General features: G+C 57.2%; 1 protein-coding gene across 1 annotated transcript in view; it reads right to left on the reverse strand.

Moving 5' to 3' along the window:
- Positions 1–27,108, reverse strand: part of Lingo1 (leucine rich repeat and Ig domain containing 1) — a 58,113-nt gene that overhangs the window by 15,025 nt on the left and 15,980 nt on the right. The window lies entirely within an intron of this gene.

Raw genomic sequence — 27,108 nt, forward strand, 5'->3', positions numbered from 1 at the left:
CGCCCCCCGCCGGCCCGGAACCGCCGCCGCCTGTGCCGCTGGGGCCGAGGTGGGGACCGCGCGCGCTGCGCCGTGGGGCCGGGACCGGGGATGGGACTGGAGAGCTGCGGCCACGCATACTGCTCGGACCCCGCGCCCCGAGAGCCACAGCGCACGGTTGGGATTCCGCGCGCCCCGCACCGGACCCAGACCCGACTGGGACTCGGAGGGGGGACCAGGACCGGGACCGCTGCCGCCTGCGCCGCCGCCCGCTCCGGCTTTGGCTCGGGCTCCCGCGCCGGCCCCCGCCCGGCTGCCGCTCGGGCTCCGCGCTCTGCCGCGGCGCTGGGAGGGAGCGCAGAGGAAGGGGGTTGGGGGGAGGGACCGGCGGAGGAGGAGGGACCGGCGGAGGAGGAGGGACGGAGAGGAGGAGGAGGTTGTGCGGCCACCCAGCCGAGGGGGCGCGGGCGACAGCGCTCCAACCCTGCCCCGCAAGAGGGGCGCGCCTGTCCTCGCCCGCGTCCTACACTGTCCTGCTCCCCGTGGCTCCCCAGCTCGGCCCGGAATTAGACCCGCGTTCTCTCCGAGTGCGCGCACTCTTCGGGGGAGCGAGCCGGGCCACATGCGTGTGCACGCGAGTGCGCGTATCCGCACGTGGTAACCGGGGTCGCCGCACACTGCCGCGTGGACGCACCTGCGCAAGTGAGCGGACAGCGCCCCCCACCCGGCCAGGGTTGTTTGGAGGACAGCAGGAAAGGGGTCAGACCCAGGGCTGCAGACCTGGTCTCCTACTCGGGAAATGAGCGCAAAGACCCCAGGACCTCCATCCGAGCGGCCCAAGCTCCGCGGTCCACCCCGCCCTAGCGCTAGCTCACTTAAGCCTTCACACGCGGCCCAGCCCGCTGGGGTCGCGTCCTGCAGGGGGCGCGGGTCTCGCCAAAGGCTGCGCCCCAAGCGCTGCTCCAAACAACCGGCAGAGGGCGCTCGGAGCCTCGGCTTGGGCTGCTATGCGCCGAGCCGGCTCCGGAAAGGTCCGGTGCAGGGAAACCTTCGTGTCCTGAGGCCACATCTAAAGATGCCCCAGGGAATGAGACCTCTCCCAGAGATACGCGTGACAACGAGATCTTAGGTGTCTGGGCCCTTTGGCAACGCGTCCACTGTACATCCCTTCACCTCCCGGAAGACAGGTGCACGGCATGGCAAGCTACCCGAACACAGCCATCAACACGGATTCCACAAGGCTCCTCTGTTAGCACATTTGCGTCCATAAGCACTGAGCTTCTGACACATGGAATCCACAGGGTGGGGCTCCCGCAGGCAGGGAGGGAAGCTGAGGCAGGAGCCTGGCCAAGGCCATCCATTTACCCAGCAGGGTCGGACTCTCCTCTGAGTCCCCTCTGGAGCCAGGCTAGCATTCCTTGCAGGATGCCTGGCCACACGGAGAGGCAGCTCCCCAGCTCCACCCAAGCCCCATCACCCCAGAGTCGCACAGACCTGTTCCAAGGAAATTGATCCTGGGTCCCTTTCAGTCTCACTGCCTCACCCCTGCTCTGGACGTCCTGACTGAAGAAGGCTCCAGCCTTCTGTGTCATAGTCATGCTCATTCCAGGCCCTGTTAGGGCCCCTTCCCACCAGGTGCCATCCCCCAGCAGTCTTGAGCAGAGCTGCAACTGTTCCTGTGTGACCGAGAGCAGGAGGCAGGCTCAGAGAGGTTACTCGACTTGCCCATGGTCACACAGCTGGAGAGGCATGGGCAGAGGATTTGAGTCACCTTCCAGGCTGAGTAAGCCTGGAGGGGGCCGGCTTGGCAGAGGAACTTGCAGGTGGGAGGGACCCAGGAGTCCCCTCCTCCCCAGAGCCCAGTGCAGGCGGGTGGGCCCTCACCTAGCGGCTGCATGGACTCCCTTTCCCATCTCTCAGCCCCCTCCCGGCTGTTTGTGAGTGCCCGCCTCCCGCCACCTCCCACAGCTACAGGAATAGATGCTCAGGCTCCGCACCACGGCTCCCCAGACCCGGCGGGGGCGGGGCTATTCCTGGAGTGGGGCTGACGCAGACAGGCGAGGTGCAGCCCCCCAGATCCCGCCCGCCCGCGGCTCACCTGCTGCCTGCCTCAGGAATTTCTGGAGAAAGGGGGGCAGCCCATCTCCCTAGCCTGCCCTGGATACTGGCTGCAGAGGCTGGTGTCCAGGGTGGGGTCCTCCAGGTCCACAGTTGTCCCTGTACAACCAGGAGGACTTCTGCTTCCCTGTGTCCCTGAAGGAAATGACCCCACCCCCACATCCTTGTCACCTGCTGTGGAAGTCATAGGCCAGGCAAGGCTTTGGTGGGGTGGCAGCATGGAAGAGGGACTTCTGTAAGTTCAGCCTGGGCCGGTTCTCTGACTTTGTGTCTAACCCTGACTTGAGATCCAACCAAGACTTAGCCTTTCCACTCTGCATCTCCCAGATGAGATGGCCCATACTGTCCCCCTTCCCTTTCTTCCCAGTCTACAGGTGGGCACCCAGAGGTTCTGGCTCTTGGAAGAGAATTCAGCAGTCCCAATACAGGCCAGATGGGGGGCTGCCAAGACTCTGGGGAGGGGACAGGGCCATCTGGCACTTATCCAGCCCTCTGCAAGCCAGGCAGTGAGCTAGACTTTACACCTCATCTCAGCAAGCCCACTATACAGCTGAGGGCACTGGCACTGCTGGCACTCGGGAGAGCGCTGCTTCCCCGAGCCCTGCCCTCTCGTGCTTGGGAGGCTGACATGCAAGAGGTGGACCCTGGCATAGACGGGGGCCCTCGGACACAGAGGATGCCACACACCGCACACCTGGAATGGGCTGCTCCTGCGGCCTGCATCCCAGCACCTTGCAGGGTTTTATGATGAAGATTATTTCTGAAGGCATTTGAAATTAATGCCGGCTCTAAAATGACTGGGACAGTGGAGTCATTGCGGAGACCTCTAATTAGCAAGAAAAACGGACTTGGCAGGCAGTGGGGGCTGGGCTAGCAGGCAGGTATTACTGTCAGGTAAACACCATGTTTCCCTTTATGCCACAACTTAGCTGATCACCCACTGCATGCCCTTAAAGGGCTACAGCCCTTCTCTCGGCCTCAGTTTCCCTGACTACACACTGGGGGAATGGGGATTCCCTAGTGCCACTGAGACAATGGGAACCATGGCTCCTTGGAGGGTCAGGCACCCCCAAAAGGCTGAGCACCAGAAGCCAGGCTATGTAGCCTCTGGGCCACAGCAGAGGCCCAGTCTTCTGGCTCTTGAAGGCTCCATGCGGGGCTTGGTGTAATGAAGTCCCAGAGCCTGAGGCTGGTGTGAAAGAGTGGAGAAGTGGCAGGAAATCCATAGGTCAGGGCCCTGAACTGGTGCTACTGCAGAGGTGGACAGGGATGGGGCAACTGGGGGTGCCAACAGCTAAGCCCCTTCCTGGGGGCAGCCCTGGAACTTCAGCCAGCTCAGGTTCTTGCTGCATCCTCCCGACCCCTCCCCAGGAGCCTGAAGGTGGCTCATAGCAGGTCTTGTGTGCCTGCTTAACACTTTCTGCATGGGTGGCTGGCACAGGGAGGAACAGAAGGAGGGGAGCGCCCCACTGTGGTTGGCAGGGAGGAACATCTGTGGTAGGTACAAGCTGAGAAAGTGAGGGCAGGGGTAGCGAGCCCCCTTTCTGAGTCAGGCGTCCTCTTCCCAGGCAACTATTTACTGTTGGCTTCTTTATCAGAACTGGTCCCTCAGACCCTTGAACCCTCTCTCCCCCTCCTCAGCCAATTTGGGGACCTCAGTGGCCCCTCCCTTCCCAATCCCACTCCTTTTCCTCTCCTAGCTTGGCCTCCACTCCTTGATTCCTCCTCTTTAAGATGAGAACCCAGCAGGGCCCACCACAGGGCGTCATGAACCCTCCATGACTCAATAGCCCTGCGAGAGCCCTGCATGGAAGCCGGCCCGAGCTCTGCGTGTCCCTGATGAGCATGGGTATCACTAGGCATCCTGTGCACTGTGACAGGTGCACTGTGCCCCTGGCCCTTCTGCTGTCATTGGGTCTTTCTTAAGGTCCCTCTGAGCACCCCACGCTGAGGAGCAGGACCAAGTTCTCCACCCTTTGAGAATCAGGAACACCTGGAGGGTGTGGATCACTCTTGTGGCTCTTCTCCAGTGAGCCCAGAGCCCTGAGGATGGCAGGGGGTCCCACATGAATAAACTAGAATCCCTTCATCAGCAGGGACAAGTGTATTCTCTAGAGAAGGGACTAGGATGGGAAAAGGGACACTCCTGAATCCTCACCATCATTTCTGCTCCCCTCAGTGCACGGACCACTCACACCTCTCCTGGAAAGGATCTATATGAGTAACACGTCAGTGTCCATAAGCAGTGTTGGTAGCCTTCTCCTGTGGGTGTGAACAGGCCCTTGGAGGACTCCAGGCTGAAGCCCTGCAGCCATGGCAGATCAGGGGGCTGCCTGTCCTGGGCTTTTTCACAGCTCCACTGAACAGGGCTGCTTAGTTACCAAGGAGTAAGCATTCTCTCTGCAGCCACGCATGAGCAGGGTGTGTCTGCCTGCAACTCTAAAGGCCCTCCAGGAAAACTCTACTGCTCTAACCCTGAGTTACACAGGATGCAGTCAGTGGCCTTAAGAAGCCAGGGAAGCATACAGTCCATTAAAGAAAAAAATTAAATTGGGAGCAGGATAAAATGCAAATAGAAAGAGCAATCTGTATAAAGAGACCCTCCTTGGCTCCCTGGGACCCAAGGCTACGTGCTTGGCAAAGCGGCTACTCCTGAGAGGCCAGCTCACTGTCCCCAAGGCATGTGTCAGGGGGAGCTGGAGCTAATGTGTGCCAACAGGCAGCACTATTAGCAGATCTGTTCATTAAGTGCCCATCTTGAGCTCTGCTGGGTTAGAGACTTGTTTATTAACTTAAGCCAGAACCTGTTACCAATGGAAGTAAAAGGCAGCCCAGCCACACAGCCAGGCTGTCTTGGGTTCCTGTTCAGTCTCCAACTGCTGTGTGATCCTGGACAAACTGCTTCACCTCTCTAGCCCTCAGCTGCCCCATGATGGGCAGCCCTAACATGATCCCCATGGGCTCTGCTCCTGGCGGCCCCACTCTGTAATTCCCTCCTCTTGAGTGTGGGACGGACCCACAGACTTACTTCTGATACATGAAATATGGCCAGAGCAATGGGATTTCCCCCACCAAGATTAGATTTCAAAAGCTGTGGCTTGTCTGGGGTGCCTTCTATCCACAGCTTGCCGTCCACTGCGAAGGGGCAGCTGCCATACTGTGGGCAGCCCAGCTTAGAAGACCGCATGGACAGCAACTCATGGCTCCAGATGACATCCCACTGATCGGGGGCTGTTTGTTACCCAGCCACAGGTAACTGAGACAAAGCCATTTATTCAGGGGTGTGACAATCCTGCCTCCCTGTGGTGGGGGCATGGCATCACATGAAAAAAGCACCTGCCACAGGTGGAGTGAGGGAGGGCACAGCACTCCTTAGTGTCTGTGAAGTGTTAGAGATGCAATCTGTGTCCCTACAGTCCCTGTCCTAAGTGTGTGAACCATGAAACAAGGTGGAGGTCCAGGAATCTCCCCACAGGGACTGTCTATAATACTGAGAACTCAGAACACTGTGTTCAACCCTGGGATGAGCAATGGGTGGAATGTGGTACTGTGCAGCAGAACGCAGGTATCAATGGGGACAGGGATTCAGGAGTCATATACATCACCATTGGGGCCCCACAGACACAATGGGGAGCAAAACAGATCCATACAGGGGCACCATAGGTATAAATTTGAGAAACACACAAAGCCCTATAAACTGAGTGTGGGGTCTTCGTACAAAAAAAAAAGGGTGCAAGCATTGAGGAGAATAGCAAAGCCCAATTCTGGGTGCTGCCTAGAGACAGTGGCTCACTGAATCTTCTGGAAAAGCCCAGGGACCATTCCACTTTTGTTACTGCTTCTTACAGAGGAGGAAACTGAGGCTGCATTCTAGGGGGACACTGATGGCTGAGTCTAGTGGGAGGTGGGGGCTTGGTTCCCTACTGTGCATTCAATTTCAGGGAGTCCCTGGCCTCTGTCTCATCCTCTGTCTCACAGGAGAGCCTTGTTCCTCTTCTCTGATCTGGAACCCTGACAGATGGGGCCACAGTGAGCCACGCTGTGTGCCAGCCACAAAGCAGGGGCCCAACTCCAAGGAGGTAAGGATGACAGCAGGTGTGAGTGGGATGATTCAATCCTGCACACTTTAGTTTGCTTTAGATTCACATGGCCAGGGGCATAGAGAGACAAAGAGTGAAGCCAAGGGACACTGCTGGGCAGCTGTGACAGAAGGCCTTCTATAAATTCCAAAGCAAACCTCAGCCTCACCTGCAGAGGAGGGACGGTTATCACTCCCACTCAACCAATCAGCACGCAGGAACAGCACACAGGCAAGCAGCTAGCTGGGTCCACACAGCAGAGATGGGAGACTGACGATGCACCCAGCCTGCACCCAGCCCTGCCCATGGGGGTGGGTACAAAGGAAGGCCCAGGACTTGCTGCCCAGGGGCATCTCAACCCTGACCAGGGGGTCTAGGCATTGAGAGGAGGAGGAGCAGTCAGGCAGACTTGCTGCATGGGAGGGGAGATGTGTTCAGGCAGGCAGAATGTCACTTGTCCATCTAACCATTTGTTCATTCATTCATTTAACAAGCATTTGCCACAGCCTTCCTGATACTCCAAAAGGCCATGTCCATGACTTCAGGCAGAGGCAAGATAAGTGGGTGTTTGTACATATCAGGACGGGGATCCAGGAGGTTGGAATGGCCATGCTGAAACCATAGGGCAAAAAGGAGCCAGTCAAGAGGGGCATGGTGGTGCACGCCTGTAATTCCAGCACTCAGGAGGCTGAGGGAGGAGGATCACCTTGAGTTTCAGACTGGTCTGAGATACATAGTGAGTCTCAAAAAAACAAAAAAGGAGCCAGTCAGAGCCCAGAGTAAGTGTGGCATCACACAGGAGGGTGCAGAGGCCTGACCCTGGGCTGGGGAAAACGTCTAGCCCTAGGGAGGCAATGAAGGCCAAGGGGTCCAGCATGGCTAGGGTAGGTTGAGACTGTGGTAGCTGCCACCTTTCTTAGGTCCCCTGCCGTCACAGCCCCACAGGCAGGCGGGCCCCTCTGCAGAGGCTGGAGAGCAGGGAGCTGGAAGCCATGTAATTATGTGCAAGCAAAAGAGGTGCCTTAATAATTGATGGTGGGAGAGAGTAAATATCAGCGGAGGCACCAGGCCTCATCGCCCGTCCCGTCTGGCGGGGACCCAGGGCAGCCGCCCGGCCACTAATATGCCTATAAATTATTGAACTTAGAAAGAAGAAAGCAGGTGTCACGTCGCACCCATGAACAGCTTGTTAGCAGAGACGGACGAAGGGGCGGCCTGCTTGGCACGATGTCCACTCCCCCACACCCGCCCCATGGGATGACTGGGACACAGATGGGGGTGGGCGTGGCGGGAGGCTAAGTGCTGCTGGCCCCGCGCCCTGAAGCCCACCGCTGACCCACGTGGAGTTGGGTGGTGCCCGTAGAGGAGGCTGCAGCTGAGAGTACTGGGATGGGGCGTGCCCATGCCAGTGTTGGAGAAGCCCGAGCTGTGAGCTTGGTGCTGATAAGGACCAGTCACTGGTGTCAGATGCCAGAGGGCATCCCCTCAGAAGGCCACCTGCTGGCTGTGTGACCAAGGCAAGCTGCCTGCCCTCTCTGGGCCGCTGTCCGAACAGATTGCCTGATAACGCTTTTGCATACCTTGGAGATGGTAGCAGAGTCCTGAGAGCATACCTGGATGACAGGACAGGCCTGGTACCAAGTGGGCCCTCAGGAATGGGTGCCCCTCCCCGACAAATGTCCCCCTCCTTCACATGCCTGCTAATAGGATCAGATCCAAGGAGGCTTCCCTTGCCAGGCTGCTCACACTCCATTAAGGCCTGAGCCCAGGACAGCAAGGAAGGGAACATGGAGGTGAGGAAGGTGATCTAGCCCACCCTGGACCCCACCACTGCAGGGATCCTACGTAGGGGCAAAGAAAGTGGAAGTCAGACCTGGAGTTAAGAGCACAGGGAGGCCGGGTGGGGCACCACAGCTCTTCCTTGTAAAAAGCTTGGAACCCACTGTCCCTTGGCAAGGGTCAGCTGTGAGGCACCTCCAGAAGTGGAGCTGCATCCTGGCCCTGTGCCCACTGCGTGCTTAGTGCCACCCAGGGCTATACAGGTGGGCAGACTGGACCTAGAAGAGGCATCTCTGTTCTCCACCTGGCCCTGGGGACCACAGAGTGACCCTCCATTACGTGGCCCAAGGCCTGACCCATCCTATGGGCTGGGTTAGCCTGAAGCCCCCTCCCCCACCCGGACCCATCAGGGTGCTGGTTCCATAGTGGTTTCCTGATCCTCATCTCCCAGGTCCCCTCTGCACCACCCTGTGTTATCTCTGCAGCCTCAGTCTGTCCTCATGTTTGCTCTGCATATAAATAGAGAGGTCCATGGCCGACAGAGGCTGCACAGCATGGAAACATGGAAACATGGAGGAAGCCAGAGCTTGGGTCTCCTGTCTTCCTTGCAGCAGCTGAAGCCAAGCTTAGCACTGTGACAGCTGTTGGTGTGGCAGGGTGGCATGCTGGAGTTCTCATCCAATCTAAAGCTCCCAGCACCCACCCAGCCCAGCCCACAGGGGTGGGACAGTTGGGGTGCTTCCTGCCAGGTAAGCCAGGTGGCCTGGTCAGAGGGCAGATAGAGAATCTTTTAGGGACAGCCCTAATGGAGCCAGCTCAATCCCGAGAGGTTGGGGTACAGCTTAGTCTGGCACTGCCTCCAGGCAGGACACCCAGCTTTCTGCATCCCTGCAGGGGACATCTGTAAATAGAAACTTGTCATGGCTTGGAGAACCCTCTGGAACACAAACCCCTCCAGGTGGGGCACTTAGGCAAGTTCCCTTCCTGCCTGTCACCCTTGCCAAACACAGCACTCATTCTGCAGGTGGAGGGGATCCCAGGAGAGAACCCCACAAAGTCTGGGAACAGGCCTGCATCATCAGCCCTGTGTGGCTGCCCTTTTGACCTGTCCCAGAAGCCCAGGCCCAACAGCCCTAAGGCCATGGAGAGAGAAGGGTACCCGTCCTGCATCCTCAGTCTAGCCCTGGGCCTCTGCTGCTCTGTCTGGCCCACTGCTGCGTAAGGCTGTTCTTCCCCACCCAATGGACTTGGCATTGGAGGGAGTAAGCGACAGCAGGGGGATAAAGAAGCACTGGGAAAAGGGGCACCAGAGCAGGGCTGAGCCCAGGCCAACTGTACCCCAACCTCTCACCAGCCACTGAACCTGAAGGACATGGGCTAGGCTAGGTCTTTTGATCTTTCCAATCTCACACCACACAGACAAGAAAACAGGCACAAGGAGAGGGGATGGTTTCCTCATGCACAGCCTGTCCTGGCACCTGTGACAGCCTAGGACAGAAGGACCTGGGTGGGCCCTGTCTCTGGCAGCCAGAGGTGGAGAGAGCCAGGGCCTCTGATGCCAGGCAGGCTCCCTGCAACCTCAGATCAAAGCACGTAGCACACACCCTGGCACAGCATGTTCACGCCACCTACTGGGGTGTGAAAACCAACCATAAATACCTACACTGCGCCAGGGGTGCATCAGCAAGTGGGGAGACAGGCCTAGTGTGCCCTCAGGAAGTCCCCAGTGACGCACATACCACAGATCCCCCCCACATCCCAGATGCCATCCCCACCCAGACACACACACTGGGTACCAGCTCATCCCAGTGTCCATCTTGCACCACAGTAGGGCAGGTAGGACCACCTGCCCCCAGATCAGGGGCTGCAGGGCCTGATGAGGCAGCTTACAAAGATACCACACTCCAGGAAGCTGGGTCAGGAGGGTGCCCAGATGCAGCAGGTGAGTAGGGAGGATTAAGGTGTGTGTCACAAGCCTCTGCCTACCTCTCTCCATCCCCCAGGATCACCACACAGCAGGTAGAGGGTGGACCTCACTGCCCTATTCCACAGGCGCCCAGCTCTTGAGCACCACAGGGCACTTCCACATCCACCCCAGTGCTGGAGGTGGAACAAGCAGGTGAGGTCCTCTTCTGGCTAAAAGATAAATGTCAGCTACTGCCTGACTCTGGAAAGCATAGGGAATTATTCCTCTCATTCTTGTGGGTCCCTGCACTGCCACCAGGGCAGTCTTCAATCACATTCCACCAGCACTCACTCTGCATCCTGAACATGTCCTACTGGTCCCACCAGCACTATAGAAGGCGGTGACCTTTCATGGGAGCCAAAGAACAAACAAGACCTTGCTAGTAATGCTCAGCCTTGGGTGGGTGGCAACCAGCTCATGGGGCATGGAAAAGAGTAGCTCAGGGCACCAGATGCCCAATGCTCTCAGACATCTCCATGGCCTGGGGTCACTGCCCACACCAGCTGCAAGCCCAGCAAATGTACAGGGTCCAGGATCAGGTCGAAAGGGGCCAAACACACAGCTCCCAGCCCACCACAAGGCACTGTGAGGGGACACTGCCCCCAGCACACATGGGCTCACTTTGGTTCTGTCCACGGAGCAGTCCTGCTTCCTGGCACCTCAGTGTCATGGCAACTGAGAGGGCTGAGTAGGGACCAGGGTGGGGAGGAGAAAGGGCTGTGACTCACAGCCAAACAGGAGGCTTATCTCCCCTGCGCTCTGTACCCTGAACTCTATGGGCAGGTGAGGGAAATGAGCAGGGCACTCCCAGGAGGGCAGTCCAAGGCTGCCAGTCCTCTCTGCCACTCAGTCAAGGCTAGGAGGTACCCCCACTATCTCCCCAAGGAAGATCTTCAGGATTAGCCCCCATCTCTACCTGCATGACTTCCAGTGTGCTCAAGAGAGAGGACCCTGAGGAGCACTGGAAAGGTGGGATAGGGAGGGTGGGGTGCAGTGATGGACAGGCCCCGCCAGGGGCCACAGGGACTCAAGCTGTGCAGGTGCCAGGCCTTCCTTCTGCACCCACCAATGCCCCTTCATGGCATCCGGGCCTCAATCCTTGTCCTCCTGTCTGCAGCCCCACCCAGGAGGAAGGTTCTGCTGGATTCCCATGGTACCACTGAGGAAACAGAGGCATAGATCCAGCACAAGCAAATGGCACCGATTCTCAGAAAAGCAGGGCAGGGGGAAGGCTTGGGCTGGAATATGTGGTAGGAATTGTCTATCTTTAGGCACTGACCCTGGAGCCAAAAGACAGTCCTCCAGGGGCAGCCAGAAGGTGGGGGGCTAGGCCATGGTGCATGAACGTGGCCCCTCAGCCTCGAGAACCAGGTCCCAGCTCTGTCCACAGCTGCCAAGATCTCTCAGAAGACACCAGGAAGCCAGAGCAGAAAGGACTCAGTCCCTCTGTCAAGCACACACCAGAGACAGCAGGCCCTGCAAGGGAAGCAACCCCACGGGCCTTCCTGGGGGAGGTGTTTTACAGGAGTGGCAGGATCCTGGTCTGCTTTCCCTTCCCCCCTGCCACATCCTTCTCTTTCCTTGTGTCCCCATCATTGTTCCTTGATTTTATGTTCAGCCCACAGCCCTTTTCCTGAAAGAGAACAGGTGGGCTGCTGGAGTCACAGAGGAAATATTTGTTTTGACTACTTCTCCTGCTCCAAGAAAACGGACAGCAAGACTGCTGATGGTGGATGGCGTGGCCGCTGCTTCCTCCCTCCTTGTTTTCCTCTCCTGGGTTCTATTCCAGGGCATCCAGGAAAGACGAAGCAGGGAGGAGCAGTAGGTAGGGGTGCTTCTGGCTTCAGAAAAGGGCAACCCACCCCTCACCACCACACTGACCTCACTTTACAGATGTGGAGACAGAGCCCCAAGGCGCCAACTGTAGTGTCTGACCCCAGGAGCCAGCCTTTCAGGGCCATTTGCTGCCTGCCAGGCACTGTGCTAAACACATTGCGCTCATTAGACCCACGGAGCAGTGCAGTGCTAGGGACATTTTGCAAAGGGGAAACTGAGGCTCGGAGGGAAATCACTGATCTGTGGTCACATGGTGGACTGGTTGAATTTGAACAGCCTCAGGAAAACCTTTGCCCTCTGGGGCCTCAGAGACCCTGCTATGAATGGGGCAGACTGGGCCCAGTGTAGTCTTAGGCAGCAACAACTGAAGTAGGATGAGGGCCACACCCATGCCCATTTCCAAGGGTCACTCTACGCTCTGCTGTCCAGGGCTGGGGTCCTCAAACACCTCCCTGCTCCTCTGGGAGTCTGCTCCCTGCTTCCCACTGAACAGTGGACCCCACGACAGGGATGACAGGAAACAGGCCCAGCATCAAAGCTGCTGTCACACACCCAGAAGTGCCCAGAACACCTTAGGGTCAGGCACGCTCAGCTCTGCATGTGCCGTTGTGGGTCTCTGTTGGTATAGCCCTGAGTCCAAAGCTGGGACAGTAGGTTACTACGTAGCCAAGGGAGAACCCCATTCCTGAACATGGAGAGGGCACTGGGGACACAGGATAGCAGCCTGGGTCACCTCCAACCCAGGACCCTCCTTGGCTGCCCAGTGTACGTGCATTTGTAGGAGCAACAGAAATGGCGAAGTTCGGGGCAAAGGTGCAGCCTGCATTCAGGAACTCAAAGTATGCACGTTCCATGGTAACCCCACTCTTTGGAAAGACAGAGGACTTTGTGTCTGGATGCCAGAAACATGCATGTGGATTTGAGGCAACTGCCCATGAGAGTCTGTATCAAGGGACTGGCCACCAGAGCTGGGCGCTGCCAAGGAGAGGTGAGAGACCAGTTCTACCCAGAAAAGACCCAGAGTACAGCAGGGAAAGACAGGATTTTGGGTGGGGTAGAGACAGAAAGGAGCTGGGGTCTGGCACTGTGGGTGCTAAGGGGTTGGTCAGCTGGTATGGTCAGGGGAGGCTGAGGAAAGGCCCAGCTGTAGGGCAGAGCCAGGGGGTCCGAGGTAGCAGGTTGGACTCTGCACCATGCAGAAACTCCCACAGCTGCCTCCCCAGTGAGGGCTCATGCAGGGGCCAGGGGACAACACAGAGCATAAAAAGGTCATCCTTCTAATTCCCACCCCAGCTCTGTCAGGCGACAGCAGCTGTGGAAAAAGGAAAAGGTTCCCTGCCAGTCCCATTCAATTGCCAGGTGACATTGGTCAATGCACCTAAATTCCCCAGGCTTTGTCTTTTCTAGGGATATGCCATCAGTGAGAAAGGGGCTTTGCAGACTTTCAAGTGGACAGCAAGGGAGGTGAGGAGGGGCTGTGCTGTCCCCAGAACTTTGTTGTCATCAGTGAGCTGAGGCCCATCTGACATCCATGCGCAGCATGCAAACACACAACAGCGGGTGCACACATGTGCCTGTGTAGGTTTTTAAGATCTGAGCCCCTCAAGACTATGCCCAGAGGTTAAAAGTATGTATGTGGGGGTGAGATTTCAAGATAATATTAAAAGCAAAAAAAAAAAAATTATGATGTGTCAAAAGGAGTTGGGAGGCTTAAATGGCTCCCAGGTGGGACACAGAATAAAAGAGCCCTTGCTGTTATTTTTTGATTGTCTCCATGCAGGGAAGACTGGCAGAGGGTCGCCATGGCAACCCTGGGCATCCAGCAGGGGGCAGCCTGGACCCTGCAGGTTTTGTCTGGGCTGAGCTATGAGTCAGCCTGTCAGAGTCTCTAGGCCAGGACTGGGTTCAGTTCCGGAAGTACCCTTGTCCTGGATTCCTAGTCTCCGATTCCAGAAGCCACACCCAGGACGGGAAGAGACACGGGAGTTGTGTGTGCAAAGGAACACACATGCAGCTGGGCTGGGGCAGAGGGTTGAAGCATTGTCAGAGGCAGCTATGAAGCCCTGCAGAGGGTCACAGCAGGGGGAGGAGGCTGCATGGCCAACACAGGACAGGACAAAACACGGACCGAGAGGTGGAGTAAGGGAAGAGGCTGCAGCGGACAGGGTGCCCATGCAGGCTTTGGCTGGTGGCTGTGCCTGGTCATGTTGGGTCTCCATGGTGGGCATCTGAGGCAGGGATCAGGGCAGAAGAGAAGTGTGAGAACTCAAGTCCAGGTTGCAAAAGGGCAGCTAGGGCAGATGGTGTGCACAGGGCAGGGGAAGCAGATGATGGGGTGGGTGGAAGAGGAAGCTCTCCTTTTGTGGCACAGTAGCCATGAGCCTGCAGCCTCCTGTGCTACTGTGTCCCTGGGCCTGACGTTCAGCAAATGCTTTCTGAATAAGTGAACAACTGACAGCGCTGAATGAGCGCATTTGGAAATCAGCACAGAGCTCTGGGAGGCAGTTAACACCTCCTCTCTGCTAATTCACAGGCTGCTATTGAAGGAGCTAAACAAGCTAATGAAACCCAACTGACCTAAAAATCGCAAGTGACAGTCACTGACCTGGGAGGCCATGGGGATCTGAGTGCCAGGGGTGGGGCCTGGATGTACCCAAGACAACCTAAAGCCAGAAAAAGAAACAGCTCCTCCTCGGGGTCAAACGCCTAACACCCAAATCTGTATCATTTGGTCATGGCACCAGGTAGGTTCAAGAAGACCCACATTGCTCCCACCGCCCCGATCTCTACCAGTCACACTCTGAGCTACTAAGCAGGGATGGAAGCAGGGGCCACGGAGCACACACAGATGCCTGAGGGCTTTGTCAGAGAGTGGTGGCCCTGTGGAACCTCAGGCACTTTTTTGGGGACCTCCCTCCCCACTGAACTGGTTCATTTTGCCCGGTCTGTGTCATGGGGAAAAAGCCCTGCAGGAAGTGGGAACTTGGGGTGGTAGGGTTTGAAGTCTCTGGGTCTCTGGAGTGGCCTTCAGGCTTGAACAAGGGAGGCCTGGGGCATGTCTCAGATTCCTGAGAAGTCAGGGAAAGCAGGCAGGAAAACCTAGATCCATTCCTCATCCCTCCAAACTCTGCTCCCTGTGCCTGCAGAGACTTCCCTGGGGAGGCAATGTGGCTCCCCAGGACCAGGCACACACAGACCACATACTCAGCACAGGTATGTGGGGTCCCCACTGCCTGTGGGTAAATCTCCGCCCTATCTGTGAACCGAGGGATCTATGGGGCAAGAGCATCCTTTGCTGGGCCCCAGTGCTTTACTAATGGTTAAGTGCACTGCTGTCTTGGATGCTCACATCGGCTCCTGGACTAGGAGAGCCCCTTCCTGCATCTCAGGACTGGCATGCCTTCCTGCTCCACGGTTGGCCTGACAGCTTCTCCCTCTTCTCGAGTGACCCTGTCAGTCCTTGCCTGTGCTGCAGCTGCAGGAGTGTGCACGTGCATTCATGTCTGTTCTAGAACACAGAGTCCTATTTCCACGTCATATTTCCAGGTGGTGTCTGCAGCTCAAGCCCACCTGGGTGCCCCTTTGCTGTCCTTCACCTGGAGCATATTTCCCTTCCTCCTTAGCTGGGGAGTACTCCCTGGTTCCTAGGCCCATGGTGCCACAGCAGGCCCAGGGAGGGAGCAAAGAAGAAATGGCTATGTCTGCTACAATGAGCCTTCCCAGGAGGACTGTGCCTGTTCCCTACTTTGCATTTGCCTTCGTACCTGTCTTGCTGACCCCTGTGACTGTGAGCTTTGGCTAGAAGGGCAGGGTATGACTCTGGGCACAGGGCAAGGCCAGGGCACATGGATATAGCCTTACTCCCCTCCAGCCTTACCTGGAGAAGGAGCAAACGCCAGCAGGCAGAGCGGCTCTCCAAAGCCAATGTCAAAGTGGGGAGGGGAGCCTGAGGCCAGAGACAGAGAGGAACTCACCCAAGGTCACACAGCCTGTGGCGATGGACTCAGATCCAGGTCAAGGTGGCTCTGGGCTCCAGGGATCTTGAGGCCTTACCTGCTGCTCTGACTCCACAGGGGCTCAAGTGCCCAAGTTCTAAGTCATTGCCCCTCCTCACTGCTCCATAACTCATCCCAGCCTATCCTGGCCTCTATAGCAGTCCTGTGGCCCCAGCAGGGAGGAAGGAACCTGCAGAGTGAGAGGCAGGGTCCTCAACCAGGTGGGACCCCCTCAACTCCCCCTTCCTCAGGTCCTCCCGGGGTTGAGTGGAACATTTGTCGGACAGAATTGAATTTCCCGTTCGATTGCAGGAGTAATTTGATCTGGGTCTCATGGAGCCCTTAATAAAGTTAAGGTATTACTGGTATCTGCTGCTTTTTCATTTGTTCAAGAAGGCTCTGGGTTGGGGAGGGGATGCGGCCAGGAGTGAGGTGTCTGTTCTTCCTGCCTCAGCCACCACCACACCAGTATCCTGGGGAAGTTGTCACCTGTCTCTGTTCCAGAGGCAAAGGCTTCGTCCTCAAGGCAGGGCCTGTTGCTGCCACCAACCCTAATGGCCCATCTCAGCGAGATAGGCAGGAAAAGCAAGGAGAGGTGGGCCTCTCTGGAGCTGGGGTGGAAAGGAAAGAGCTCATGCCTATTAGGTACATTCTGTGGCCAGGGTCTCCCCTCCTTTAGTTCATTCAGTGGATGTGGCATCCTGTGGCCATTAGATGGGGATGCTTATGAAGACCCCAGTGTTTTTCTTTTAGACACAGAATGAGGAACTGTCCCCTAGGAAGGTAGGAGTGGTCATATCACTTACTTTGGTCAATGAAATGTTAGTGGAAGTTACTGAGTTCCTTACAAGAAGCCTGAAGCGCCAGCAGGGCCTTGGCCATGCCTCTTCCGGCGACTGTGGTAACCATGGATATGCACGTGGAGATGCTAGGTACCCACCAGCCTGGGGTCCTAGGTGACAACAAGGAACCACTCTCCTGTGATTATAGCAAGCAAAAAGGAGAGCCTGAGTCTCCGGGAGTATCGAGGGTTTTAAGGGTGTCTATTATTGCAGCAAAACCTCATCTCATCTGAGGGATACGGGGCTACCTACTGGGTGCCCTACTTTCCAAATCAGGAAGTAGAAGCAAAGAAGACACTAGCAACTCCTGCTGGGGAGAGCCAGGGCAAGGAGATGGCAAAATTGAGCCAGTCCTGACCCAAGAGAGGCCAGGATCACAGGCGCTCACAGCCACCTGGGCTGGCGGAGAGTGATCAGACCAGAGCTGAGCACGCCCCACCCCCATCCTCTGTTCTCGCTGCACGGCGGCCCTGCTGCCCTCGTTGGGCTCCGTAAGATGCCAGACTGGGTCTCAGTCCATGACAGGCCAGATTTGGGTGACCATGAGTGTCCGTCCCTGAGGCTTGGTCCCCTGGGTGTCCGATGGGAAGAACGGTGCTGCTCTTCTGGTATTGTAAGGAAAGAGGGAGACGTAACAGGTTCGGCACACAGGTGGGCTCTGCGCTTGGACCCTGTGATTATTGGGGGTGGTGCCTGGAGCCAAGGGCCCCCAGTGGGTCTCCTTGCTCAGGAGCTAGCCTGTGTCCCACACACACCTGATGTTAAAGGACCTCATCCTGAGCAACGGTAGCAACAGCAGTTATTGCTCAGTGAGCTCTGCTCTGGCCTTCTGGTGCCCGGGGTTGCTGCTATCACCCCATTTCACAGAGTGTAGAAACTGAGACTGCTGCCTGGTCCCCACACGTGTGTCAGCACACCCAGTCCAACCTTGGCCAGATGTGCAGCAGGAGGTCCCCTTCCCTGTCGACACCCCGATCCCTTCTAAGCCCACTTCTCCACCACTCTCTCCACTTCCCTATTCCCCAGGGAACCTCCTGGGGTGGTTGGTTGCCAGGCTATGACGGGTTGGTGAGGTAAACTGTGGTCCTGGACTAGGGATGACAGCTGAGCCCACTTCTCTGGCCTCTGCTGCTCTCAGTGTCCCTGTGCCAGGGCTGAGCATTCCAGGGACAGAGATGAGGGTAAGAAAAGCAGCAAGGTCCAGACACTCAGCATGAAGCCTTGGGCAGGGGGCAGAAAGCACCACAGACCTGGCTTTGGCCTGGCCAAGCTCTGGGGAATAGTGGTCCCTCTGCAACCTCAGCAGGCCCAGACACCCCTCCTGCTCCCTGTCTGACTCTATCCCTCTCCCTCCTCGCCTTCTTCCACCCCCTCCCCCTGCCCTTTTTCCCTTCCTAAAAAACACAGAGAAATGGGATTCAGAAGCCTACACTGCCTGTGAAATATGGTTCAGCCTCCCCAAAAGAGGAAATGCCAGCGTGCGGGTTCTCATGGCAACTCCGGCTCCTCCCCCCGCAGCCACCCTGTGCCCATCTGGTGAGATTCGCATGGCACTGACTCAGCCAGGCCTGGGGTCCAGGCCGGGCTGCAGTGGGGTAGTGCTGGTTCCCTTGCTGCCCTGGCCACAGCATGATTCCCTCCTGTGGCCACCCCCACTGGCCAACCCAAGATGCAGGGACATGGGGTAACACTTAGGGGCTCTCTGTGGTCAGATATTATTGAAGTGCCAAGTAAGGGTACCCTACTTCACCTGCCCTCTGCCTTCAGGGCTTCCACATGGGGGGTGGGGGGGTGGGGGGGTGGCTTCTCTATACCTGGCACCAGGATCCCAGCTGCCTGCCCCCATCCCAAGTGATAACCCAGATGCCTAGTAGCCCTGGCCTCTGGACAAAGGAGACAAAGGAGCTGCCTTGGGCACTGCCCTTTCCTGCCCCTTAACTGCCATGCACACCAGCTTTCCAGGCCAGTTGGCATCTCCATGACTAATGAAATGGAAGCTAGTGCCAGGCAGGCTTGGGAGCAGCAGGGCTGGCAGCTGAGGAGCAAAGCTCGCAGGCCTGGTACCCACGCTGCATCTTTCCTCGGGGCCCCAAGGAACCAAGAAGCAGACAAGAGCCACGGCAGACACCTGGGGCTTCTAAGCACACCTTCCCTCCGTCTGCCTCCACAGCCGCTGCCTGAATGTCTGCCAGCCCTGGTCACTTTCAGAGAACCACTGTGGGGTGGGGGAGGCAGGTGGGGTGGGAAGGTAAAGGCCAAGACCCATTCTGCCCGGCTTTGTGAATGACACTCCCTCCACCACAGAGAAGCCATGTGCTTTGAATGGGCCAACGTTGTCTCAGCCGCTGCCACACTGTCATTATTAACCTCCTTACCAGACATTCTTGGGAGTGTTAGAGGTGGGGAACTCCAAATGGAAAGGCCGGGCCTTCTGGGGCACAAAGATGGAGCCCAGAGAGGGTGAACACTACACAGGCCACATAACAAGTCTGGGGTCAAGCTAGACCTCCAAGCAGGGACCTCCCTCGCTGCCGGGGTCCTCAAAGTCCTGTGCTGCTCCCCTAATCCTGTCTTTCTTCCTCCATGATGGAGGGGATGGGGGTAGGGAGGAGGCTCTGGGAAACAGATGGGCTTGGAGGCTCCGCCGGGGGAGGAGGCCCTGAGAAACTGGAACTGTTACAAAGTCGCGAGTTAAAACATTCTTCACACTCCCGCCTCCTTTACTGTTCTGATGCACCAAGACGTGACAAAAATGTGTCAGATTTTTTAAAAACCACACACATACAAATGCCAGTCCCCGGCTCTGCCGCCCGCCCAGGCTCAGGCCATCTGCTTCCCGGGGGCGGAAGGGGAGTGGGGCTTGGCAGTCAGTACCAGCACTCTGGATGCCCCCAGTCCCCGGCTGGACCAACTCAGGAACAGCCCCCCAGGGTGGCCAGAAGCCAGGTGGCAAGGGCAGGGACAGGCCTCTCTCCCAGTCCCTGTCTACCCTACCGACCTGGCCCTTCATACCAACCTGCGCACTGTCCCCTTCCTTGCAAATGGAAAATCCTCCCTGGGACGTCCAAAGGTCCTCGAGGTACAGATGGGAAACTGGGGCCTGAAGACAAGAAGTTTGCCCAGGTCTGTGTGGAAGCAGAACAGTTCTGCACCTCACAAGTTCACTCAACAAGCACTGGCATGCCTGTGCCTGCCCCTCACCCACGCATGGTTCTCAGCAAAGGGCTACCCTGAGCACACAGAGGCTGCCCTGACCCTCATGCTCAGGCCCATGGTGGATGGCAAGGAAGGGGCAGCCTGAGAGTGGGAACAGCCACAGCAAGGCCAAGCGAGAAAGGCCTCCAACAGTGGGGTCGGAGAGAAAGGATCTGTCTGTTACAGCCCGGAGAGGTCCAGCATCTGTGAACACTTAGGTTCCAAGAAATCTGGTCACCAGAAGGCCTTGAGTGCCAGGCTCTGGGCTGCAGGCTGGTAGGCTTTTGTGCTGGGCCCCTCCCCGCACGCCCTCAGATCACTATCATGCCCCAAATCTGAGATTCTGGTTGCCCTTCAGGGCCCAGCCCAATGCCACTCCAAGCAGCTCCCTGATTTGCGGAGAAGATGCAAGAGCCATCATGTCTCCACACGATGTCCCTCCCCCCCCCCCGCCGCCCCACATTGTCACACTGATCCTGAGGTCATTTGACCTCAGGTCATAACGTAGAAGCCAGACAGGGAAAGGAGCTGACCCCAGGCCACACAGCTGTGGACAGCAAGGTCCATTCAGAACCCACGGAGTCCAGAACTTATTGGCTTGTCAGGGGATGTGGCCAGGGAGGGTCAGAAGTCACCATCTACCTCCCCATGAAGGCCCAGTAGCATCTGCTCCAACGTGGCTGGATGAAGGAGCAGAGCCTGCCACAGCGGGAGTTCTCTAATGGAAGAGCGGAGTCTCCCCACTGATCGATCCTGCACTGCAAAGCAGTCTGACCTTGACAGCTGGCGGGAGGCAGGGAGAGGGCAGCCTCCAGGGAGCCCTGGAGACCTCCGGGCCACCCTGGGGGAAGGGCAGAAACTGACTTCCTGTTAGAATCTGTAGGCCTCCTACCGGATCTGTCTAGAACTCAGAGGAGCCACACTTGGGTCATGAGTGGCACAGAACCTCGGCAGAGGTGCAACCACCAAGAGATGGATCCCACTACGGACAGTGTCACTGACCCTCAGGGACCTGCAAGGTGACCTCAGTGATGAGGCCACCCTTAGGAAGCTTGAGATCCCAGGGAACTCTTCCCTCACTCTCCCAAAGTGCCCCCTTGCTGATGCCTGACATGGCTAAAGCATGACACGGGGAAGAAGCTGAGAGGAAGGAGAGGATGGCCTCCCACCTGGCTCCTGACCACCATGTTCTTCCTTAGTTTTCTACTCATCCAAATCTGTCTGGGTTAGTGGGTTAATACAGAACAGTAATTTAATACAGGACAGCATTAGGACATGCCCAACATGGTAAGACCTGAATATTACTATTACTAATAGTGCTTATCACTAATACTATGGCTATGATGCACCATACTATAGTTGGAAAAAGCTGTGGCTGGTCATGCACACCTCAGTGTGGATTAGTTGAAAAGCCACCTGTTTCTTGTTCACCCTCATCTGAGGCCAGCTGGTCTTGGGTGATAGTAATTTTGGAGCTGCTTGTGTGGGAGGCATCCGAAGGAAGACTCCAATCTCTGGGCACCCTGTTTTGGGCCTTCTGAGATGGTGGAGAGGGTGGAAAGCGGGGTGAGTAGCTTTAGGAGCTGGCTGTAAGGTTGAGCTGGGAGCTGCAGGCACACAGGGAAAGAGGCAGACACCTGCTCAAGGCATCGTCCCAGGATGGCCAGAGGAAGCAGGAGGGCTCTAGGCTACTCCCTGCACAGTGCTGGGCACTTGGGGGAGCAGTTGGGGTGACTGAAGCAGCAGGAAGGTAAAGCCCTTTGGCCGGCAAAAGAGTTGCCTAGGAATGAGAAGGCAGGGGCTGTGAGGGGGCAGCCATGCTGGGTTGGAACCTGGATCCTCACAGGCCTGGACAGGACAGGCGTCCATCAGTGGGGCTGTGTGCACACCCCAGGCCCAGTGTGGAAGGCAAAGGGGCAGAGGAGGGGCTGGGTCTGTGGGTTGACGAGCGCCTCCACGGGGCAGGACAGGGGAAGTGTGGACGTGTGGTCAGACCTGCTGAAAGGTGAGAAAGAGTCCTGCAAGCCTTTCCTGGGCTCATCCCCGCCTGGCTTCCCCTGAAGCCAGCTGGGCTTCAGTTTGTGCACCCACAATAGGAATGACAGCGCCCACCTTGCCCTATGAGGATCCTGATGAGACCCAGCATGGTCACCATGATTGTCCTGCTGGGCCTCAACCTTGAGGTGAATGTAGAAGATGTCCCTTCTTGATGAACAGCAGGACAGGGACATGCATCCCATCCCACCCTAGACCTTGCCCCTTTCACACCAACTGCCTCCCCTTCTGCATTTTCCCTCCTCTCATCCTTTCCTCAGTGGCTCTGGGCAGTGGCCCCATAACTAATAACAAGCTGATGGACTGACTCTACCTTTCCAGTTCCTACCCACAGCAGGAGACATACAACCCTGGGGACAGGGCCCTAGGGACAGTGGTGCACATGCGGGGTCGGGTCAGCAGAGAGGCAGTGTGGCACTACAGCTCCTGTCTCGCTTTCATCCTCCACCACCCCCGCTGTCCCACCCCCAGTTCCAGTGCCTGCTGAAAGACTCTGAGCTCTGGGTATGGCTGGGCCAGGATGGCTCTGCCAGGCAGAGAAGGGTTCTCAGGACAAGGTGAGAAGGGAGAACTATGGAGCTGGTGGAGCCCTTGGGTCACAGTGGTAGGCAGCTCTTTCCACGGACTTCTAAGGAGAAGGCAGCATTCCAGGCCCCCCAAGAATGCAACCACCCTCACCCTCACCTTCACTAACCCCAGTGCCCCATGCATCCTTATAGAAGCCCTCCAGCCTCCCCCCTTTTTCACACACTGCTCAAGGCCCAGCTGCCTTTGCTCCAGGCTTCCTCGTGGTATTGCCTGGGGTCTCTGTTCCCACACAGTGGTCAGTAGGCAGCCTTGCATTGCAATGACCTCAAATCACCTCCTAGCCCCTCTGGAGACTGAGCAGTCTCTGGTTCCAGACTTGAAGGCCACTCCAAGCCACCCTCCCTCCCCATGACCACACACATGTACACACAGCACATATGCATGACTCTGGCAGGCCACACACACAGACCCTAGGGTGTGGCATCCCCATGCTTACGGGGCAGGACCTGGCCCCTGGAGGAAGCTGAGGATGCCCAGGACACCACACAGCTGACAGACTTGAAAGGACCTCTCTCCTCTCTACAAACATCAAGCCCTGGGCTGAGCTTCCTGGTGGCACCAGAAGTCCTTCTTCATATCCACACCCAATCAAGTCCACTCTTTCCGGGTGGCTCCACCATGGCAGCTTCCCATACCCAACCTTCCCACAGGGTTGGTGCCTGTGGGACCCATCATCTTCACCTGCCCTAGTCTGTACGTGGGAGTCCTAACCTATCTCAGGGACCCACCTACCACTCAAGGCTGTAACTTGCCCCAAGCTCTGTCCTTCCAGAAATGGCAGTGACATCCTCAGCTGTCCTCTGCCTCCTCCCCTTCGGAGCCCCCTCTAGAGCAGCCTGGCCCATCCCCACCTCCTGCTAGATGCTGCCACTCAGGCGTTCTGTGGGAATGGCACATGAGTGGTCTCAGCCCCTCACCCAACCTCAGGGATGAAGCTCAAAGGCCCAGAGGAATGAGGACAGCTATGGCCCCCTGCATGCCACCTGCTCAGGCTGACCCCTCCCCAGGAAATGCCAAGCCCCAGGGAGGCTGCCAAGACAAGTAAGCCAAGGAGGGCAGGTATCAGGTGAGGCTGGGGTCAGCCATGGCCTTCAGAGCACAGAGACTGTGCAGGGAGATGGGGTGCAGGAACCCTCCCAAGAGGGTGACCCAGTTTCTTTCTCTGCCTCTCCCTCTGCCACACAGCAGCCATGTGAGTTGTGCAGAGTGTGTGTGTGTGTGTGTGTGTGTGTGTGTGTGTGCGTGCTTGCGAATTCTCAGCTCTGGTTGGTGGAGGGGAAGAGGGAGGGAGGCGGCTAGCTGCTGAAAGCCCTGGGAAATGAGAGAGAAATCCTCCCAAATCCCCGGCTGCCATCACTAATAGCTGAAAGATGCTCTTGACAACAAGGTGAATGCCCCAGGTCCTCAGGCCTGGCCTTGCCGCCAGGAGTAGGGACCAAGGAGTTGGCTGTTGGGTAGGGCCCAGGCCTTGGGTGGGGAGTCAGGGTGCAGAGGCCCATCCTCTCTGCACTGCTAATCTTCCTGATGTCTCCCTTCCAGGGAGGGTCTCACAGGTGCTCCTAGAGCTGGGAGGTAGTGAGCTCCCCATCACAGGGTTGTATGGATGGCAGGGGGAAGAATCCAGTCTCAGAAAAGAGCTAACAGGTCTCTGCCAGCGTGAACAGTCTCCTTGAGGTCCACCTCTCCCCCAGTGCCTACCACCAGGGTCCCCACACATTATCCCAGCCTGTTTCCAGGGAAGCCAGATCTCAGGCTGGGCAGTGAGGGTATTGGCCCAGGCCCAGGAGCAGAAAGTCCTGGGGTGTCTGGCTTGAGGGTGAGAAGTGTGTGCCCCCAAAGCACTGTTGGCCTCATCTGGGTTCTGGTGCACACCTGCAGCAGGAAAGAGGTACCCAGGTGGGCTTGCTCCTTCAGACACTGGAGATACAGATGCCGGCACACAGGGATCTGCATGTGTCAAAGTGCACCTGGCCACGCGAGCACAAGTTTACACCCCAGCACACACGAGCTCCCCATGGACTACTCTGGACCCTAGAGGAGTGGGGATTTCCAAGGTCAGCGCTGTTGTCCAGGCAAACCCCTGAAACCCCCAAGGCAAGATGCAGAGACGCCTGCCCCTGCTGCCACCCTGGGTTCTGTGGTGGCTTCTGCCCAGGCGGGAGCTTCCAAATCTCCTCTCCAAATACCTCTATGCACCCCTCCAGGATAGAGGACACCCCAGCTCCTTGCCAAGGACCCCAGCAGAAGTGGCCAAGCCACTGTAGATCAAACAGGGTAGACACGCAACCCCCACATGTGGCTGAGCACAGAGCACAAAGCCAGCGTGCACAGAAACAAATGCACACAGGCGCAGATGCACGCACACATGCACGCATGCACACAGCATCTGAGGGCTGCGCCTGGCTCTTCCCAGTCCCTGGGAACCTTTCTCTGCTGAGTGGGAAATGAAAGGCCCAGCGCAGCCTGCGGCACTTGCAGCCTCTCCAGCCGGGCCCAGCCAAGCAGCAGCGATTAGACTGGCTGCGAAGCAAAGCCCAGCATGGCCTGAATATTTCACGGGAGATTTTGCTTCACAGAAAATCTCTTCCTCGCCTCTGTGCATGTCAGGGGATAATTACCCATTAGGTAGCAGAGCAGAAACCCAGGGTGTGTACACCCGGTTGGGCCCAGCGCCCTGCCTGCCCTGCCTGTGCCTTGTCCCTACTGGCTGGCGAGATAGCACCGGTGACGGCTGTGCCACATCACCTGCTCCTGGCATGGAGGCACAGAGGGGAGACTGGATTCCACACTGAGACCTGGCAAGTCCGGGTTTAAGGTCACCTCTGCCCTAGGTTCTGAGTCTGTAGCTCTCGGCTGAGAAAGAGCCTACATCAACCCTCCTCTGCCCCAGCTCCTCTCCCTCGTCTTCTTTGACTCAAGGAACAACAAGTCAGAGAGGAGGCAGAAAGGACATCCCAGGTGCTTCCTGCAAACCCACCCTTTCCTTTCTCCAGCCCTAGAACTGCCTAAATTATTGGCAACCAGAACAGGGGACACCCTGCTACATACCCCCGGACACTCACCCAAGGTCAGCAGGACCCTGTGTTCCCTGCCCTTGGATCTGGGGCTGGAAACTCAGATGCGTCCAGGGGCTCAGGGGGGAAGAGAGGGAATGGAGGGGCCAAGGTGGGCAGGCAGGGAGGGACAGAACGGGCAGCTGTGCCCTGGCTGACACATATGGAACCAAATCTGTCCAGACCCAGCAAGTCCACCCCTCAGAACAGACCCAGAGAGCTGGAGACACAGGTGGGCCCAGGGCCCCAGAGCCCCACCTGTCCAGGAAGGAGTGGAGAAGCAGAGAGAGCAACCACAGCGTGCACTGACCAGCAGCCCCAGGAAGGAGCAAGCACCTGTCCCCACTGCAGCACCATGAGCCTAGACGACTGCTAAGGGACAAGGCATCTGTAAGGCCACGTGTTGTAGGAACATTTCCATTTACATGAGATGTCCAGAATGGGCAAATCCTGAGGAAAGTAGATTTGCAGCTGCCGGGACATGCAGAAAGGGGAGAGCGAAGAACCACAGCCAGTGGAGATGGGGCTGCCTGTGGGGCTGATGAATACGCTCTGGAAATGGTGGCACTGGCGCAATCTCGTGGCTGTACTAAAACCTCTGAACTGCACACTCTTCTTAACAGTACTTGGGGTTGAGCTCAGGGATCTTGCATTGAGCCACATCCCTAGCCCTTCCATTAGTTTGTATTTTGAGACAAGGTCTCCCTGTGTCACCCAGGCTGGGCTCTTAGCAGTCCTCCTGCCTCATCCTCCCAGAATGCTGTAATTAAAGGCATGCACCACCATGCCTGGCTGAATTACACACTTTTAAATGATGAATGTGATGCTGTATGAATTATGTCTCAATTTTAAATAATTGTTGAAAATGGAACAAAGCATACGCATGAGCCACCTCCCTGTCTGGGGCTCCCAGCCCTCAAACTCCAGCTTATACCCTGGCTGCTCCCTCGGCCTGGCTGCATCCACACAGCGGCTCCCCAAGGGCAGGCACCTGAGCCATGACGGTATCCACAGCCACACCCGCAGGCCACCTTTCATGCTTTGCAAACCCCCTGGGCCTGCTCTGTCCAGAGATGCAGCCCAGTCTCAGGAAAGGGCCCTGAGGCGCAGGTCCAAGGTCATTTGCTCAAGGTCACACGGCTGGTGGAAATAGAACTTAAAAGTGAAGCCAGGCCTCCTCAAGATGCTGTGTACCCCAGGTGGCTGGGGGCTAGTCCTCCTGGGCAGGTAGTGCTGGACAAAAGACCAAGGTCACTCTGCCCTGGCCTCCTGCCTTGTGACTTCCCAGTTTCCTGGGCCCTTAGAACCAAGTCCAACAGCTAGAAATGGCCCTGACCTACTGTTTAACAGATAGGTACCACCCAGGTCCTCCAGGCTACATCTCACCCAGGCATTGACCTGGAGCCTCTGCTCATAGGTCCCCTCCCCAGCTTCCTTGGCCCTGACCCTAGCCCCAGGAACATGCTCTCAGTTCCCAGGCTCCATCATTCCCCTTTTGTAGGGTGCCCTAGCTCAGCTCTTGGGGAAATCACACAGATAGCAAGAGGACCCCAAAGACACAGGATAGTCCTCAAAGTCACAGCCATGTTCCTCTGAACCCTGGGCAGACAGGGGAGAAGAGAA

The sequence above is a fragment of the Octodon degus genome, unplaced genomic scaffold (assembly GCF_000260255.1).
Source record: "Octodon degus isolate 3935 unplaced genomic scaffold, OctDeg1.0 scaffold00026, whole genome shotgun sequence".
NCBI classification, from domain to species: domain Eukaryota; kingdom Metazoa; phylum Chordata; class Mammalia; order Rodentia; family Octodontidae; genus Octodon; species Octodon degus.